Below are 17,844 nucleotides of genomic sequence, written 5' to 3'. Positions count from 1 at the left end.
AAAACGGTATAATACGAACGCGAGATGCTCGTTCGAAAATCACTGTTAAATTCGCTTCCACCGTAATCTTCCTTTTCTTTTCTCTCTTTTTTTCTTTTTCTTTATTTTTTTTTTCTTTTTCTTTCTTACTCTTTTCCTTTCATACTTTTTATTTACTTTTTCTTTATGGCGAACTCATCGAAACAAATTACCTTGCACCTGCGAGGACGAACATCGAGGACACACTCCTAAGAACGTCGAAACGACATCGGACGATGTCCAATTCACAAGGCTGGGAAACTATTAACTAGATATAAGGATACGAGTTGAATTCTCGGCGTGTACCAACCGTGTACGTATTACAAGCTAACGCGAACGCTACTCTTTCCGGAAGGTTTGCTTAGCATGGTCCGACGAATCCCACGGTAATAAGGGACTCAACTGCTACCACAGGGAATAATGCGACACCTGTCCTGATAAACGTGGACGGCTATACACATGTTTATCTCGAATAGAATACAAATGTTTCTCTCGTCTTTAAAGAAAAGAAAGAAAAAAAAAAAATTCTACCGTTTTTATTTACTTTTTTATTTCCATTTCTGTCTTCTCTTTTTTTCTTTTTTTCTTAAAGAAAAGTATCTCTTTCGTTCGGCAAACAAAGCAAGAAATGATAATGAAATAGTTGGTTATCTCTGTGATTCTGACATCGAATGCAAACACGTTGTACGTTGCAAACACATACGGACCACGGTATGACAGTGTCAGAGCTCGTGCAGCCACTAACGAGCAGTACCTACTCGTAGCAAGTGTCTAGTCTAGTTCGTGTCACCAAGAAAATATCTCCAAGTGGTCGTACCATTTCAATCGGGATGCATCTGTATCTGTCCAGGTGTGTAACCGTATGTTACCCCTCTGTGTAACCCAAGGATTGTCGACCCACGCGTTCCTTCACAAATTTATGGATTAAACCGGAACAAGGGAAGGTACAAGGAGATCAACAATTAGAAAAAGAGGAAAAAAGGAACGACAACAAAAAAATACTTACCTACCGTAGTAGAAGCTCAAGAAAATTGAATACACCCCGTTTCCTTATATACGCGATACCAATATAATAAATTACTTTTTCATTTTCGAAAAGATATCGAAGCGTCTCCTTTATATCTGCGAGTAAAACTCCAACGTAGTAATTAAAAATGAAATATACTAGAACCATCGTAGAAACGGTTCTCGTTCTTTCTTAGGAAATACAAAGAACCGCGATATCTATTGACGGTGAGTTTCGACGAAGGACAACCAAATAGAAAGTAACCGTGATAGAAAATAAAATAAATGGATTTCTCGCATGAGAAGAAACCTTCTTCTTCTATCTCCTATATACGGGACTGAAAACGTACCGACGAAGCAGGAAGCGACGCGTTTTCTCTCGACGAACGATGACTTTGTTAGCGCCCTCCCGATATATAGTCGATCAAGCTACTACCTCCAACTTCTCTGCGAAGACCTTTAGGAGACTACAGAACCATCTCGGTTGTAGGTTAGCGTGCTATCGATGCTGCTGTACAACGTCGACGTAACCAAGCGAATAGAAGAGAGGACGGACACTGCCATGCATTCCGTGAAATGTCTTTCGAGAAACGTACGACTGACTTTGTGTTGGACGGAACCAACCTCTTCCTGCTGTCTTACGTATAGTACTTCGTGAGACATAAAATAAGACACTTGTTTGGAAAATCAACTAACCCTAACAAGTATAAACAACATTTCGAGAAATATATGTATCCTTACGAACGTTGACCTTAGATGCCGTTGTTATTTTTTTCCTCTTTTACATACATCTATTTTATCATCTTTTTTACATCTCCCCACGACAGAAATAAATAATCGATCGAATCGACTCGTTTCGCAAAGTCAGCTAAAGACGCGAATCATAAGATGCAACGTCTTCTAGTTTGATGCTTCGAAAAAAAAAAAAAGAAAAGAAAGAGAGAAAAAAATTATTAGACAGCAGGTGTGCTTGTATGAAAGGTTTATGAAAGGATTCTTGCGTTTAAGAGTAATTACCGATTCATTCATCGATCATTAAGGGACGTATTATCGGATTGTACGTACGTCTACTATTCTTGACGAATGCTCTCGACGAACTGGGCGTTTCCCGTACGATGAATTACGTTGTATCGTCCGCGACTAACAACCTTGGTCGATCCGTCAGCCAAGAATAAAAGCGTTATACTGAATCGTTCGAGCTGACAATACTCGGCTGTCGATATAGATCTACTTGGAAGAAAAAAGAGAAAGAGATAGATAGATAGATAGATAGAGAGAGAGAGAGAGAGAGAGAGAGAGAGAGAGAGAGAGAGAGAAAGAGAGAAAGAAAGAGTATTAGAGAGTGAGAGAAAGAGATAAAAAGAGATAAAGAAAGAAAAGGTGGTACTCGCTATAACTCAAGTTAAGTCGCACAAAACGTGCATTTGTCCAAGTGCCTATAAATAATGTTTATTGGAAAGTAATGTTACAGGCTGTGATACATAGCAGCCCATAGTATATCATCGGAGAATACAATGCTCTTTAAGTACGATCGTTTGTAACGAGCACCCTCTCTTCCTACTTACTCTACGCACCGAAAGATAACTTTGACCGAACCTACTTTTCTCTTTCTCTCTCTCACTCCCTCTTTCTTTCTCTTGTTCTCTTCTTTTTTTTCCCTTTCACAATTTGTATCCATCGATCCATTCTTTTTCCCTTTTTAAATAACAAAAAAAGATATATATTCTCGATCAGCCCTTCTTCCAATCTTACTCGAAACAAAACAAAATGAAAGAATCGCGGTATTCTGTGATTCGATATAAGTGTGTCATCTATTAATAATTAATATAAAAAGAAAGATAAAAAATGTCAGAAAGAAAGAAAGAAAGAAGGGGAGGGAAAAAAAACTTGCAGCGGTAAAAAGTTTAAACGACGTTCGAGGAAAGACGCTCGAAGGGTCTGTTGGTTGGTTGGTTGGTTGGTCGGTCGGTTGGTCGGTTGGTTGGTTGGTTGGTTGTTTGGTTGGTTGGTTGGTTGGTTGGTTGGTTGTTCGGCTTACACATACCGGTAAAATGAAATTAATTATAAATCGCGGATTCAGTATGAAATTCCGTCGACCAGTTTTTACGTCCCGCTCTTTGGCTTCCTACCGCGAGATTCTCTTGGAGACTTGGTTTAAGCCACGTTCGCTTAAAGACCGGATTTCGCATTAATTCTTGGTATCGACTACGGCGAGACGTTGGACGAGCCAAAGGCTTTAGCCCGTGCCTGCTTATATCCTTTCTGTATCCTTTTATAACACTCTCCTTCTCCTCTTCTTTACAGTCGTTGCATTATTCAGTATACGATCGCACTTCGTTCCGATCTTCTCCGACACTTTCCATCTGAAATTAATTAAATCGATTGGAGCCCGACATTTTCTTTTCATTTCTTTCATTTTTTCTTTTTTTTTTTTTTTAATTATTATTATTTCTTCAATTTTTCTTCTTTTTTCTTCTCAACATCCTACGCGATCTTCGTTTCTCTATAAAATCTGATCGCATATATAAAGAAAAAGAATCGTAAAAAAGAAAGAATTAATTTTTATGAGGAAAGTGTCGAAGAATAGATATCTATGTGAGAACTTTTTATACCTAAATAAGAAAAAAAAAAAGGATCTTAGAAAGTAGTTAGATAATACCGACAGAATCTCGTTACTTTCGAGTATGAATCTCATTAGCTCGAAAACCGCAAAGAGGCCAAATGCTACTGCAAATTGGATATGTTTTCTCTTCCTATAATACCTGATGTGTGTGTGTGTATGTGTATATATTTAAAAAATTATGTATAAAAAATATCTAACGTCGAAAATACAAAGATATTATTAGATGGATCTATATTAACTATGAAACTCGTGAAATACCTTGACAACGAGGACAATGTGCTCCTTACAATGTCTATCGAAGCGATTCCAAAGCTCCCTCGCAAACTAGAAAAAAAAACTATTCACTCTCGTATCATGCAAATATCTACGTACATTCATATCTTTCTATATCTAAATCGATAAAAAATATTAAATTAAAAATTCGTAATTTCATTCGTATTATTACCAAGTTTTTCAGTTAACTGCATCGCTTAATGCACTTTGTACTGATAACAAATAATATTATATTCAATTAAATCGAAATATTTTATTAATTTCAATTTTAACATTTGACGTCAATTCTAATAAAGATAAGAATGATATCGCGTAATCATTTCAATGAAATCGTTCGATGATAATTAAACGATAAAACATATAAATGCTCGTAGATATAGATATGTTTAAAATAAATACAATAAGAACATAAATAATTAATTAAATAAAATATTGCTTAACACCAAACGATTCGATACATAGTTACAAAGAGACTCTTTCGTCGAGAGGCTGAAATAAGCGGAAGTTTCGATTATAGTGATCGCTAGTAAGGAGACATTAAGTGGTAAATGAATATCTCGGTCATTACGGTAATAATAAGTTAGATCGATCGGAAGAAGACGTGGTATACGATGCGGATCGGTTTCGCATCTTAACTTTGATCAAAAATAAGGAAGAGAAAAAGAGAGAGAGAGAGAGAGAAGAAAGAGAGAAAGAAAAAAGACATTTCTCTTTTGAAGTCTCAAAGAGAACAGTCAAATATTTACTAAGACCGATTGGAAGAGAAGCACTACGTTCGATCGGTCGGCAAAGTAACATGTTAGGAACTCTTTCGAGTGCCACACTAATTTCTCTGTCTCTCTTTCTCTCTCTCTAGCTAGTCCGGATAAACACGCGTTAGCGAACGCGCTACATCTTCGGGAAGTCGTCGCAGGAACTCGAGAACGCAATTAGAGAGTCGTTGTAACCAGCAGGGCTGGTGCTAACCGTTCGTGCTCTCTACTACTTTTCTCTTTTTCTTTTCAGTTTACCTTTTAACATCCTTCTATCTATCCACCTACCTATCTACCTACCTACCTACCTATCTATCTATCTATCTATCTATCTATCTATCTATCTATCTATTCGTTTGAAATCAGCATGAATTTACGATGAAGCTGCTATATAATAATCGAAAAGCGATTAAGCGTTCACGTAATGTTACATCGATGTAGCTTCGATGGTACAGAATTTGAATAACAGGTTTGTAGATGTACGAACTGCGAACTAACGGTCCGTGCAAACACCGGAGTTGTGCACCGGTAAGCCGGTAAGTATCGCGTTTGCGATTAAAGATGCTCGTCTTTGCCGTCCACATCGTGCACGTGTTACTACTCGCGTGTGCCTTTAATATGTACACCTGCTTCTACTTAATACCTCGAACCGTATTCGGTAATGGGATTATATATCGAAATGAAGCTATTAGCAGCGAGATCGTTTCTCGGAGAAATGTTTTCATGCTCTCTTAGAAAACACGAACCTTAGGAATATTATTTTAGAGAGAGAGAGAAAAAGAGAACGAGTATATTCATTTTACCGAATACCAATACCGATATAAACTTGTACATAGATAAAGAACATTGAGAATAATGTCACTTAAGAACAACTTGGTTGGATGATAATATAGCGAAAGAGGAAAAACATTTATTCCTGAAGGGTTTAACTCTTTCTCTCTCTCTCTCTCTCTCTCTCTCTCTCTCTCTCTCTCTCTCTCTATCTCTCTCTGTTTCTCTTTTTCTCTTGCTAGCAGTCGTAAAGATTAAACACCCTCTCATTATCGTTAGAATATGGATGGATCGGCGCTTTAACTCGTGCGAGATCGTAGACACTAAGAAGGAATGGCTTTCTCGCACGTTCCTATATCGACGAACGCCCACGAGGAGGCCGGTTAGAGCACGTTATTCATATATACGGCGGAAACGTGCGTAAGTACCTGCAGTTAATTACTTACTGCCAGAACTGCCAGCTACCGAGCTCCGAGCAAGCAGGAGTGAGCGATAGTTTCAGCCTCGCGCCAGTCAAAGATGCTTTCGTTCTCACACCCGTTAAGAGTCATAAACTATTCTCGATCGGCTTCTCTAAGAATTACCTCGATATCGAGTTATTATGAAATTAAATAGATAATACAATCAATTGTTACAATTAACCATTATCTTCTAATAACATTTCAAAAGGAATACCGTTTCGACTCACGGACAAAATGAAATTTTCGTTTTTATATATCAATAAATACGATATAAGATATTTGTAGGTAATGTTCTCCACATTGAAATATTATGATCCTATGAAATGTAAACGTAGAACGTTGCGATCGAATGTGAACTTAATAATATAAATAAATAAGAGCTAATAATTCGTGGAAAAAAAGAAGAAAAGAAAAAATGGGAGAATAAAAAGAGAAGTTTAACCACCATTACTATTACGACTACTACTTTTACTACTACTACTACTATTACTATTACTACTACTGGGCATACAAATTACGCGCCGACAGATTCACAGAGGCGATTTCTAAATGCGATAGGCGATACGTTTATAAGCCATTTACCGGGGGGGACGTATCGACAGCACTCTGCAAATAGCCAGCGTATTTATGCTTTCATTGCTCGTGCGACTAGTCGTCGGCCACGGTCGGCCCATGAATAACGGCTTTCTACCGATCGCAGGAGATTCGCCCACATTGCCCTTTGAATCAATTATGTACGATTTATATTTATGCACGAGGCAAGGAAGACGGTGTGTTGGTGGGGAGGAGAGGGAGGAAGAAGAGGGGAGGGAATGGGGGATAGGGTAGGAGGAGGAGAGGAACAGAGCCGGAGGAGGGTGCGAGCCCAGCGCATACGCGTGTATACTTTAAACGTGTTGATGGTGTTAGTGTGGACAGGAAAGAAAGAAAGAAGGAGATAAATAGAGAGACAGAGACAGAACAGGCAAAGAGAGAGAGAGAGAGAGAAAGAGAGAGAAGAGAGAAAGCTTCGATGCGTTTGCGAGCACGAGCTCGTTTGCAGGCGTACGATGATCTCGAGTGAAATAAATCAAGGCTGCACCCAGATTTCAAAGCATAAGATTACAAAAATTAATCGACCTGACATTCGGCGCGATAAAAAGTCTCCTCCCGTTTTCTTTTTTCTCTCCTCCTCCCCCTCTCTCTCTCCTTTTCTTTCTTTCTTTCTTTCTTTCTTTCTTTCTTTCTTTCTTTCTTTCTTTCTTTTCTCTTTTTTTTCTTTTCTTTGCCTTTTTCTTTTTTTCCATTTCTTCTTTTTCTTCTTTTCTTTTAACATACCAAAGAGAAACAAGCTCAACTCCTCCCGCGATATTCCTCCTCTCTTAGCCGGAGAGATTCGTCCTTACATTACTCCTTTTCGGTTGATAGGTTGCTTTATATCAATTACATCTATCGCAAGCATAATAAAATTTCTCCGTGAACGAGAAGTCGTTAATTATAAAGCGATACGATACTTCAAGATATGAACATCGGAGTGAACAGGAGAAATAACGTTGATCGTAATCCTAAACTGGGCGTGGCGAGTACGATGATGCACCCTGTTCTCTCCTACGGGTGGGGATAATTCGACGATACGATCGATTAGCTCGCCTCGAACGGCTCACCTATTTACGCCAAGACGTATGATTTTCTAACTTGGATTGAGCTATTATCACGGGAGAGCTAATAAAGTAATTTTTCTCATAGTGCTACTAAATCGTTTTCTAAGGGAAAGATTTCTGCAACGCGTAAGATATGTGTATATATGTATAGAGAGAGAGAGAGAGAGAGAGAGAGAGAGAGAGAGAGAGAGAGAGAGAGAGAGAGAGAGAGAAAGAGAAAATAAGAGAAGAACGTGTAGAGACAATTTCGAATTCGTTCGAGACTCATAAAGACTGCTATTTTATTGTACCATACGATCTGGTATACGTAAAATGCGTAATCGCATTATCGTGACCGCGAAAATGGTGTAAGCTTTGCAAAAGGAACAGATAGAAAGAAAGAAAGAGAAAGAAAAAGATGTAAAAAAAAGGACGACACGATCCGGTTGAGTCGATATAATTTCTCGACACGTAACGCGCATGTTTTAACGCCTTTAATCGCACACCCACCATCTTCCTTCTTTCTCTCTCTCTTTCTTTCTTTCTTTCTTTCTCTGAGATATCGTGAATGCTCTTGTACGTATATGCGAGATAGAGAGAGAAAGAAAGAGAGAGAAAGAGAGAGAAAGAGAGAGTGGGATGTTCAGCGAAAGGAAGATGCACTCTACTCGATGCACGTGCGTGAGATAAAACGAAGAAATTCGATTCTCTCTTTCTCTTCTTTTTTTTCTCTTTCTCTTTCTCTTTCTTTCTTATATAGATTTCGAAAAGCAGTACCGGCGATAATCATTTATGCTTCGACGAAGGTGTCAAACGATCTTGCAAACAATTTAGACGAGCAGTCGCGAAACCGAACGTCGAGGTGCCACGGAAATGAGGCTAACGTCTTCGGGAATAAATTCGAATACGTGCTAATCGGCTATGTACATAAATTCTCAAAAGAGAGATCTCCCAGTGACTCTTTTTTATCGTTTTCATCTATTTAAAGAATTTCGCTAAAGGAAGATTCTACTGGAATATGATGTTCGGTGATCGATCGGAGTTTCGTCTTCGTTTTAAATGGAGGAGAAAGGAAAAAGAAGAAAAAAAAAACAGAAAAAAGAAAAAAAAAAGAAGTAAAAGAAGAAGATGTATAAGAAGAAGAAGAAGAAGAACCTAGAATATTTCGCAAGAATATTCAATAAGATAGAAAGTTCGCCGTCCTTCGCTGATGATTTCTCTTTCGATGAAAAGTCCAAGATCTCTTAGGTGGTCCATAGAAATTCTTCTTCCTCTCGTAGGAACGGAGCATCACCTTCACGACGATTCTTCCTCTTATTCCCCAACGCCTTCTCTCTCCGACTGTCCAAACAGACAGCGCGTGCAGAGGCATTCCCTCTATCTTGACGTTTTAGATACCGGTTTTAAAGGTGTTTTAAAGCGGCAAACATCTCAAGGTCGTGCAAGACGACACGTCCGCTGACATCGTCGTTTCATTCGATTTTCTCGGATGGAACGTCGAAAAATCGTCAAAAGTTGCAAAGTAAAAAAAAAAAAAAAGAAAAATAAAGAAAAAAAAAAGAAAAAAAGATGTTTGCCTCTCGTTACATAAAATCTTATATTTACTTTCTCCCTTTCTCTCTCTCTCTCTCTCTCTTTCTTTTTCTCTCACACACACGCACACACACACACATGCGCATGGACGCGATATCGAATAAAAATTAATACGAAAAAATCGCTCGTTAACAAAAGGGTGGAGCTTGCTTATCGAGAATACCTTTCTTTCTGCAATATCATAACTTCTTCTTTTTCTTGTTCTTCCTCTTCTTTATTTTTTCTTCTCGTTGATACTGCATCCACCAAAGTGGACCACCATCCCTGTGGCAAGCCTTATATCCATGCAAATTGATTGTTATTGCCCATTACGCACGTGCGAGAGACCGTACGATGCTTCAGGGTGTTCTCTTGAATGCGTTGCACGAAATTACAAGCGACTTTTAACGTGCTATCTCTCTCTCTCTCTCTCTCTCTCTCTCTCTCTCTCTCTCTCTCTCTCTCTCTCTCTCTCTCTCTCTCTCTCTATCTCTCTCTCTTGTCTTCTTTAAACGTATAGACACGGACACCATGCTGTGACCGTAACTACGCCTTGCTTTCTCGCCTATAACTAGCCGATTAATTTACCGTACGTGTACGCCAGTACTTGTCTCTATCGTGTCACGTAATCAACTAACTTCGTCCTACATGAATGAGATTCAACTTGAAAATAAAAACAGAGTAACGTAAGATAACATTCAGACGAACTCTGTGTTTTTGATACAATAAGACCTTTGTAAACACACGTGTGTTTATTCAAGAGAATTACCTAAACGTTATCGATAATACGTGGAAAGAGATAAAAAAAATAAAAACAAAAATAAAAATAGAAGAAAAGAAAAAGTGTCCATTGCGAAAGAGAATCGACCCGTTTTCGTTCCGAATGTAGCCACGAGTTTTTTCTTTTTCTTTTTTTTTTTTTGCGAGAAGGCGAGAGAGTCGCGTTCGATCTCAAGGAAATCGAAAGGAAAATCGATATTTATTACACTGTTACATTTTCCTCGTCCGTTTCTCATTCTGTCTCTCTTTCTCTCTCTCTCTTTCTCTGTCTTTCGTTCTCGATCGTTCGCGTGCTAAGACAAGAAACGCTCTATTAATCAAACGCCGATCGAGATCCAATCGATCCGCAGAGAGCCTCGGGATCGTTATTCGGATCTCATAGGAATCTTTTCAAACTTTTTTTTTCAATGAACACCATCGTATAGCACTCTCGAGAACGTCGCTATCGTTTCAAAAGATATATGTATTGATGGGAAAAAAAAGTGAATAAATAAAATGGTTGTCGTTGATCTTTCGGTGATCGATCAAGAAGAAGACGGACACACGGATCGTAACCGATACGGGGTGCAATAAAATTAGTAGTCTTTACGTGGACGGCGATGAACCACCATCGCCGTTGATACAAAATAGAATCAAAACAAAGACACTTACTAAACGTGCTTTCTTAACGAAGGAAAAAGTATTTTATTGTGATGGTCGAGCAAGCGTGGCCGACTCGGTCGCTTGCTGTCGCTAATTATCGCACGACTAATTGATGCACCGCACCGAGTAGCCGACGAACGTCGCCTCGTGCCGTTAAAGAGAGACCGACCTTTTTGTAACAACGATTTGCAGCAGAGCTTCTACTACCTTTCCTTCTCCTACCCCTGATCAATGATTCTCATTAAAGCTAGCGGCGAACGTACAGGAGACGATATATCCAAGTTCTTATCCTTACGAGATGCGAGAAAAAGGACTTAGCTTTGATCGTACAAACGTGAGACGCGCTTCCTTTAAAATATCCTTCTCAACTCCTTCGTTTAGTATGGCATACGAAGAAACACTTCGAGATCGATTTCATCGAACATCAAAGTGAGAAAAAGAAATCGAATTACGAGAGGAGAATCTCCTTACAATTCCAACAAAATCGAGTTTCTCTTTCTCTCTCTTTCTTTCTCTCTCTCTCTCTCTCTCTCTCTCTCTCTTCATCTCTCCGTCTTCACGTGTAAACGTTTCGTTCTCGAAGACCGAGCATAATTCAAGCGTGACCGTAGTACACGAGCTCGGTTTAGACGCGCGCGGATTAGACGGTAGCGCTTATAATTCAATCCACCTTGTATATGCGCGCTCGCGCTCCTTTCAGCTACGCGTATACGATACGTCAGGTTAACTTGGACAACGAAACGTTGTGAGGCCGCTCATTTCGAAACTCTTCGCTTTACGCATGAACTTCTACTCTCTCTCTCTCTCTCTCTCTCTCTCTCTCTCTCTCTCTCTCTCTCTCTCTCTCTCTCTCTCTCTCTCTCTCTCTCTCTCTCTTTCTTTTTACCATTTGTTTATACCTACGTTATTCTCTCTCTCACTCTCTTTCTGTCTACGAAGACTGATAAATTAATCTCTCATGCTAATACGTCCTCCTCCGATATCGCGAGCGTAAACGCGAGCTACTATCTCGATTCTCTTTGCATTCATTTCCAATCGCTTCCGGATTTCGTGACGGCTCGTGCCACTAGGCAGCCTCGATCTATCTATCGTCTATGCGAACCTAAGCGAAATATGCGAATGCGCGGGTGTATTTACTATCTCTCCTTCTCTCCCACTAAAGATTTTTCTTTTCTCGTTTTAAAACTAGCCAACTTATACGTACGATTACCCAATGACTGATCGATGAACCAAATCAATCGTTCCTTTGAGTTATGCAATACACGCTCTTTAATATCGATCCTACGAGTGACACGCGTAAAAAATGATTATCTTTCGCTCTTCGTACGAAATAAAAGATGGAAATAGTACTACTAATAATAATAATAATAATATACCTATATATCCACCTACATAATACATATTTAAATATCTTTCTACGAGCCTATCTATCTTCATTTCTAATCGTGAGTTAATTCTAAGAATAATCCTATTTTAATTTTATGTTAAAGGATAATGGATTACTAACAAATTTCAGGAAATAAAAAGAGATAGGGAGAGACAGAGAGAGAGAGAGAGAGAGAGAGAGAGAGAGAGCGAGAGAGAGAGAATAAAGAGGAAATAATTTGAAAAGCACTCAACGTGATGAGTATTTGTAAAAGTAAAAAACGAATGGCTCGTTTAATAATTACGGAACAATTAGAAATGTGAAATTAACTTTTTTTTTTTTTAATCAACGATGTACGATGCACGATGCATAATGCACGGTATTACTATCAAGGCCGTTTCGTTCCAACTTGATCTACCGGCTCTCGATCAACGAATTTTCTTCTCCACCATGAAATGTATCTTGATCCAAACGTCTTGGCATCCGTTGGGTTGGGCCAATGTAACAATGCCTCGTGACCATCGGCTGCCGCGCCCTCCTCCACGTTTTCGCACTCGCGATCGGCGCGATGCATCTTTTTTTTACGATTTCAACGTCGTCGTCGTCGTCGTCGTCGTCGTCGTCGTTCGTCATGCATGCAAGACTTGCATATACGCGTACGTTTTCCTATGCGATGAAAAGGAAAAGAAAGAAAGGAAAAAGGAAAAAAAGAAACAAGAAAAAGAAAAGAAAGAAAACGCCGTTTGAAAATTGAGCCTTCAACTTTTTCAATTGCTAGGCGATTAAATCGATCGAAATCGTATTTTCTATTATTATCGATCATAAAAAGTTGAGAGACAATTTTCGTTAGGCAGCTTTGAAAACTTCGATAGCTCGATAGAACTGGCATACGTCGTGTAGACCTTGACGTTATAACTCAGTGCTACCGTAGCACACGACGATAAGAGCGACCATTACGTAACAATTCGATGTGCATATATTACGAGGAAACGCGACGGTATCATAAGTATGCACTTGCAGTAAGCGCGTGCGTCCAAGATAGGATTGTGTAAAAGTGAAAATACGCTAGGTTGAGCTGGGGTATCATCGTCGTCGTATCGACGATGCACTCATTACGATTCCTCGTCACGCTATATGATCGTCGTCCTCTCTCTCTCTCTCTCTCTCTACCCCTTTCTTTCTTTTTCTTTCTAATGAATTATCGATCGACACAAGTTCCCCGTGCATTTCGTGCTATGAATCAACCAATTATGTCACGTTTTTCATACCTTTTGCTTTCTTTCTTTTTCTACTTTTTTGCCTTTCAAAAAATGAATATTAACGTGTGACGTTTCATCTTTATCCTCTTTCTGCCTCTCCTTTTCTCGTTCACCCTTCTCTTCCCTTACATTGGATCTAGGTCGATCACGTGACAAATGATAATTAGCGGTGCAACGGTTTAATTGCCCTTTGCAAGCCGTGACGTCTAGGAAACGATCAATGAGAAGTAGATACGCGCACGCTCGCGATTCAACCTCCACTCTGGTTGGTTGTTAATTCAAGCACAGCCAAACCGTCCATCCAGTGGGCGTTAGAATTATTACATGGCGTTGCATAACGAGAAATCTCGCTTTGCTCGCTGATTCTACCGGTTGACGTTTTCTTCGTATTTTCAGTATTATTAATAATACATGGTTGGTGCATTTTACATAATTTTGATAGAACGAAGGAATGAGACATAATCCTATTTCCTTTTTCATTTCTTTATTCTGTTTTCTTTTTTTTTTCTATCAAAAATCTCGAACGATATTAAGGAAAATATTATAATTGATCGAAACGATGAGAATCGTGCATTTTCCCAAGGTAGGAAAAACGAATAATAAATCTATGCTGAGAAGCCGCAGAAGATACGAGTTAGGTGTATAAAGGTGAAGGACGATGAGAGAGGGGTAAAGCGAGGTCGAGGTGAGCCCAGGCCCACCTGCAATTATCCGGTCTAATGAGTAAACAGTTTGCTCTCTCTTATTCAATTTCTCTCTCTCTTTCTCTCTCTCTCTTTTTCTCTTTATCTCATTCTACTATTCCCACCCATCTATCTCTATCTTTCTCTCATTCTGTTACTTCAGCTCATCAGAAACGTGGGTACCTGACTCGGCCGCATAGTCAATCCTACCTTTCTTTCCTCAACAACTTTGATCACAACCTTCACCTCCACCTCTACAGACACCTCATATCCCACTCCCGAATGACTCGCTTGATGAAAATTATCATATCGGTGTTTCTCACGAAGAAAAAAAAATACGCACGCATACATACACGCAGAGAAAAAAAAGAACGAATTTTCTCAAATAAATACGACGCTTTAAAATAACGATAGATAAAAATTTCTTAAATGATTCGACAAGGCCGAAGAAAGTAATACCAACTCCAAAGGTTGTACCGTTAGTCCGATGTCCAAAGTTCTCGTACGATGACACGTGGAGGTCGTTTTCGAGCATTGACCTTGATTCCTTGATTTTAGAAATAGAAATGATTCGTCGCGATGTCGAAGGAACTCCCATGAACGATGAGTCAGCTGTCGCGAAGGAAAGAGAACGACGAATAAGAAGAAAACAATTCCGGACACAAAGGGCACTGAATCTTAAATATAAACTGTCGAACTGCTCGTTTTCTTGGTTACTACAGAGAAATCTTATGTTTTTCACAGAGTAAGATAATATTCTATTTTCAACAGAGAAAGAGAGAGAGAGAGAGAGAAAGAGAAAAAGTGGTACAAGGTGGACGTCGATAAATCGTCGCACGATTAAAGTCTAATCGACGACGTTGAGAATACATACGTACAGACATACCAACAATATAATGCGTTCCGAAGTGACTCAAGTATCGAGGTTTACGCGCGAGCGTATTGCCTGTCGACTTATGACGTACGATCGGGAATAAATACTCGAGGAATCGTTCGCGATCAATAAACGTCCGGTGATCGGTAAATCGAACGGACGTTTAGAGTTGCAAGTTGTATCGATTAAATCGATATTAGTCGTAGATAAACGAACGAAAGAGAAAGAGAGAAAAAAAAAAAGGAAAGAAAAAGAGAGGCACTTACAAATTTTCGATCGATCAAATTATTTTTTTTTATGAGACGAGAATATATAAATATATAAAAAAAAGTATAGAAAAAAGAGAGATGAGAGAGAAAAATGATTTTCGATTCGGCACTTTGAGAAAAAGAGAGAGAGAGAGAGAGAGAGGAAGGAAGAGGACGATCAAGGCGTCGTCGTTGTTGTGCAGCAGGATGCACCCACCCCACTACCACGACTGGTCGAGCCACGCCCGCCATTCACCTTCAACTTGGTCTCCTTCTCTTCGAGAGGAACAAACGAACGTGTTTCGTTGGTGTTGCGTGCAAGCCTCGTGTAAATGTAAGAACGCATACACGCAAAGGAAATCCATCGTTCGCGTCGACTGAAAACCACCGCAGAAAATTGCTCGCTTGCCTAGAGAAGAAGAAGAAGAAGAAAAAGAAGAAGAAGAAGGCGAACGAGCTACGATTCTCTTTCTCTCTCTCTCTCTCTTTCTTTTTTTCTTTCTTTCTTTCTTTCTGATAAATGCCACGATCAAAACCAGTCCCGACAAATTGCCGCGGATTAGCTGCAAAGCAGAACGTATTTCTACAAATGAAAAGAAAATTTTAGAGGTAAAACTATCGATTCTAAAAAGATTTCTAAGATGCATAGAGTGCAAAGACTTCTCTTCTCTCTTTCTGCATTGTTTCATAGAGAAACATGTATCAAAACACTATGATGATCTATGCATAACGTAAAGATAATCTTTACGAACAAGTATTGTCGTTTTATCGAAGACTGCATCAGCCTTATCTGAACATAGAAAAATATGTGTAAGATGCATCGTTCTCGGTGCACGTGCAACGGAGAGAGGGAGAAAGAGAGAGAAAAAGAAAGAAGGAGAAAGAGAGGTGCACGTTCGTGTGCTCGCGACCTTGAAAGGAAACGCTTCGATATAATCGTTACCGCGACTCGCCAAAGAACAAAGAGGCTGTCTACCGATAGCCACATGCACGAATACTATATATATATATATATAATATATAAATACATATATGTGCTATATGTGTATATATATATCTTTTTCTCTCTTTTTCTATATATATATATATATATATATATATATATATATATATATATAGAGAGAGAGAGAGAGAGAGAGAGATCTCCTCAGGCTACTACTATGCTTCTTTTACCATTGCCTTAAATACGTGTGCGAGTACAGAAGAACCGCCGCAGTGGAGTCGTTTAATGGCGCCGGCTTGTATTTATTCCGACAGTCCATAACTCTGCGATCCGTAATTGCCGTAATTATGCGACCACCGTCGCCCGTAATCGGTAAAGAATCGAAAGAAATAGGAAAGAAAACGTACGAGTCGAAGCATAACTATCGTGAATTTCTTTCAACAGTCCGTCGATTTCGATTATTATCAAAAAGAAAAAAGAAAAAAAGAAATATATATATATATATATATATATATATATATATATACATATAAAGGACCATGAAAACGACTTTGTCGCGTGTGGCTTTTCCTCGTCGACTTCGACCGACCATATTACGCTTCGTAACGCGAGATTTATTAACAGTCGGGATTCATTACGCGCGTTACGCTCCAACGAAACAAGTAACTAAGTACGCTCGTGATCTATAAAGTAACTCTAATATAGTATATATATATCATAAATATTACTGAAACGATCTAAACGTTCTATATGGCATCGTAGAGCTACCGACACACGTTTGCCCAAGAGTATGGGTCTTATCGATAATCTGATTGTACACATTGAAAATTATCATCTCTTATAATATCTACTATAAATAAATTGAAGTAGAAATGGGAATGATGTTAATCTATCATAAATAATAAAAAAGAGACAAAGAAAAAAGAATAAAGATAAAGAAACGAGAGAAGCAAAAAGGAGAAGAAGAAAAAAAAAAGGAAAGAAAGAAAAGAAAAAAGGAAGAAAAAAAATTATTCACCGAGCGGTGAATTCCTCTTTTTTCCTTTTTCTTTTTTAATTATTTTCCTAGACCAAGTTACGATCCCTATCGTTCGAAAGCATCGTTACCCTCTTTCCCACGATTTCCTGCAGGAAGAAAGGCTCGTCTTCCCGAATATCAATTTTCATGATCTTCGTCAAGTAGAGGAATAGAGAGCGACGTTTAAGCTCGTTGGAAAGCGACGGTAGTTAGAGCCACGGAAACGCCCGTTGAAAAGAGGTGAAGGCTGCCAGACACGGAGATACACTAGGGGCTTTCGTTCATCGTTATATACGCTACATATAAATACACACATATATATATACATACATACGTAGATAGATAGATACATATACAATACATAAAAGCAGCACGTAGAGATCGTCTTCGCGTTCTCGCACGATAGAAGACGCGATCCAACTAGCTGGCGGGCAACGCGTAATACGTAGACACTGTGTATACATAAGGCAGTACGTGGCTAGCGGCATTAAGCTGTCCGCTTAAAGAAGCTCTACGGCGATGCTTAACAGTGCATAAGTAAGTAAGTATATATATGTATGTATGTATGTATGTAACTAACAAGCCAACGTTGCATAACGTCGAAACCGTCGCCAGCGGTGATCGTGGCTAAACGTTAAGATCTTTCGATCATCTATCAGTGATTATGTTAACCTTACAACGATATCAATCACAATGTTTAATCAAATTATTCTATCTCCTTAGATAGATCTTCCGGCTTATCGATCTATTTAATTTAATGCGATCTATCATTGCATAGATTTTAGCTTTTTGAATTATCATTGCGATTTTATAGATCGGTACTCGTTAAAAATAATGATGCTTTCGATCATGATACAAGAGAAAAACGACACCCGGTAGATCGAGCGAACCACGCGACGTATCGTGCGACGTATCGTGCGACACGGGAGAAGGGCGT

The 17,844-nt window shown here is 39.0% G+C and overlaps 1 protein-coding gene across 6 annotated transcripts in view; it reads right to left on the bottom strand.

Moving 5' to 3' along the window:
• The window catches only part of LOC122634614 (Krueppel-like factor 3), a 244,337-nt gene that overhangs the window by 188,680 nt on the left and 37,813 nt on the right, over positions 1-17,844 (bottom strand). Inside the window, exon 4 of one of the 6 annotated variants that reach the window (XR_006328436.1) lies at positions 2,909-3,386. The exons of the other annotated variants lie outside the window; for them this stretch is intronic. The gene's annotated coding sequence lies outside the window, so the exon portion shown is untranslated. Of the gene's footprint in view, positions 1-2,908; positions 3,387-17,844 lie in introns of those variants that run through there. 6 annotated transcript variants of the gene reach the window in all.

Source organism: Vespula pensylvanica, chromosome 15 (assembly GCF_014466175.1).
Source record: "Vespula pensylvanica isolate Volc-1 chromosome 15, ASM1446617v1, whole genome shotgun sequence".
Classification (NCBI taxonomy): domain Eukaryota; kingdom Metazoa; phylum Arthropoda; class Insecta; order Hymenoptera; family Vespidae; genus Vespula; species Vespula pensylvanica.
Note: the sequence above shows the minus strand (reverse complement) of the source record. Positions and strands in the feature narration are given on the sequence as shown.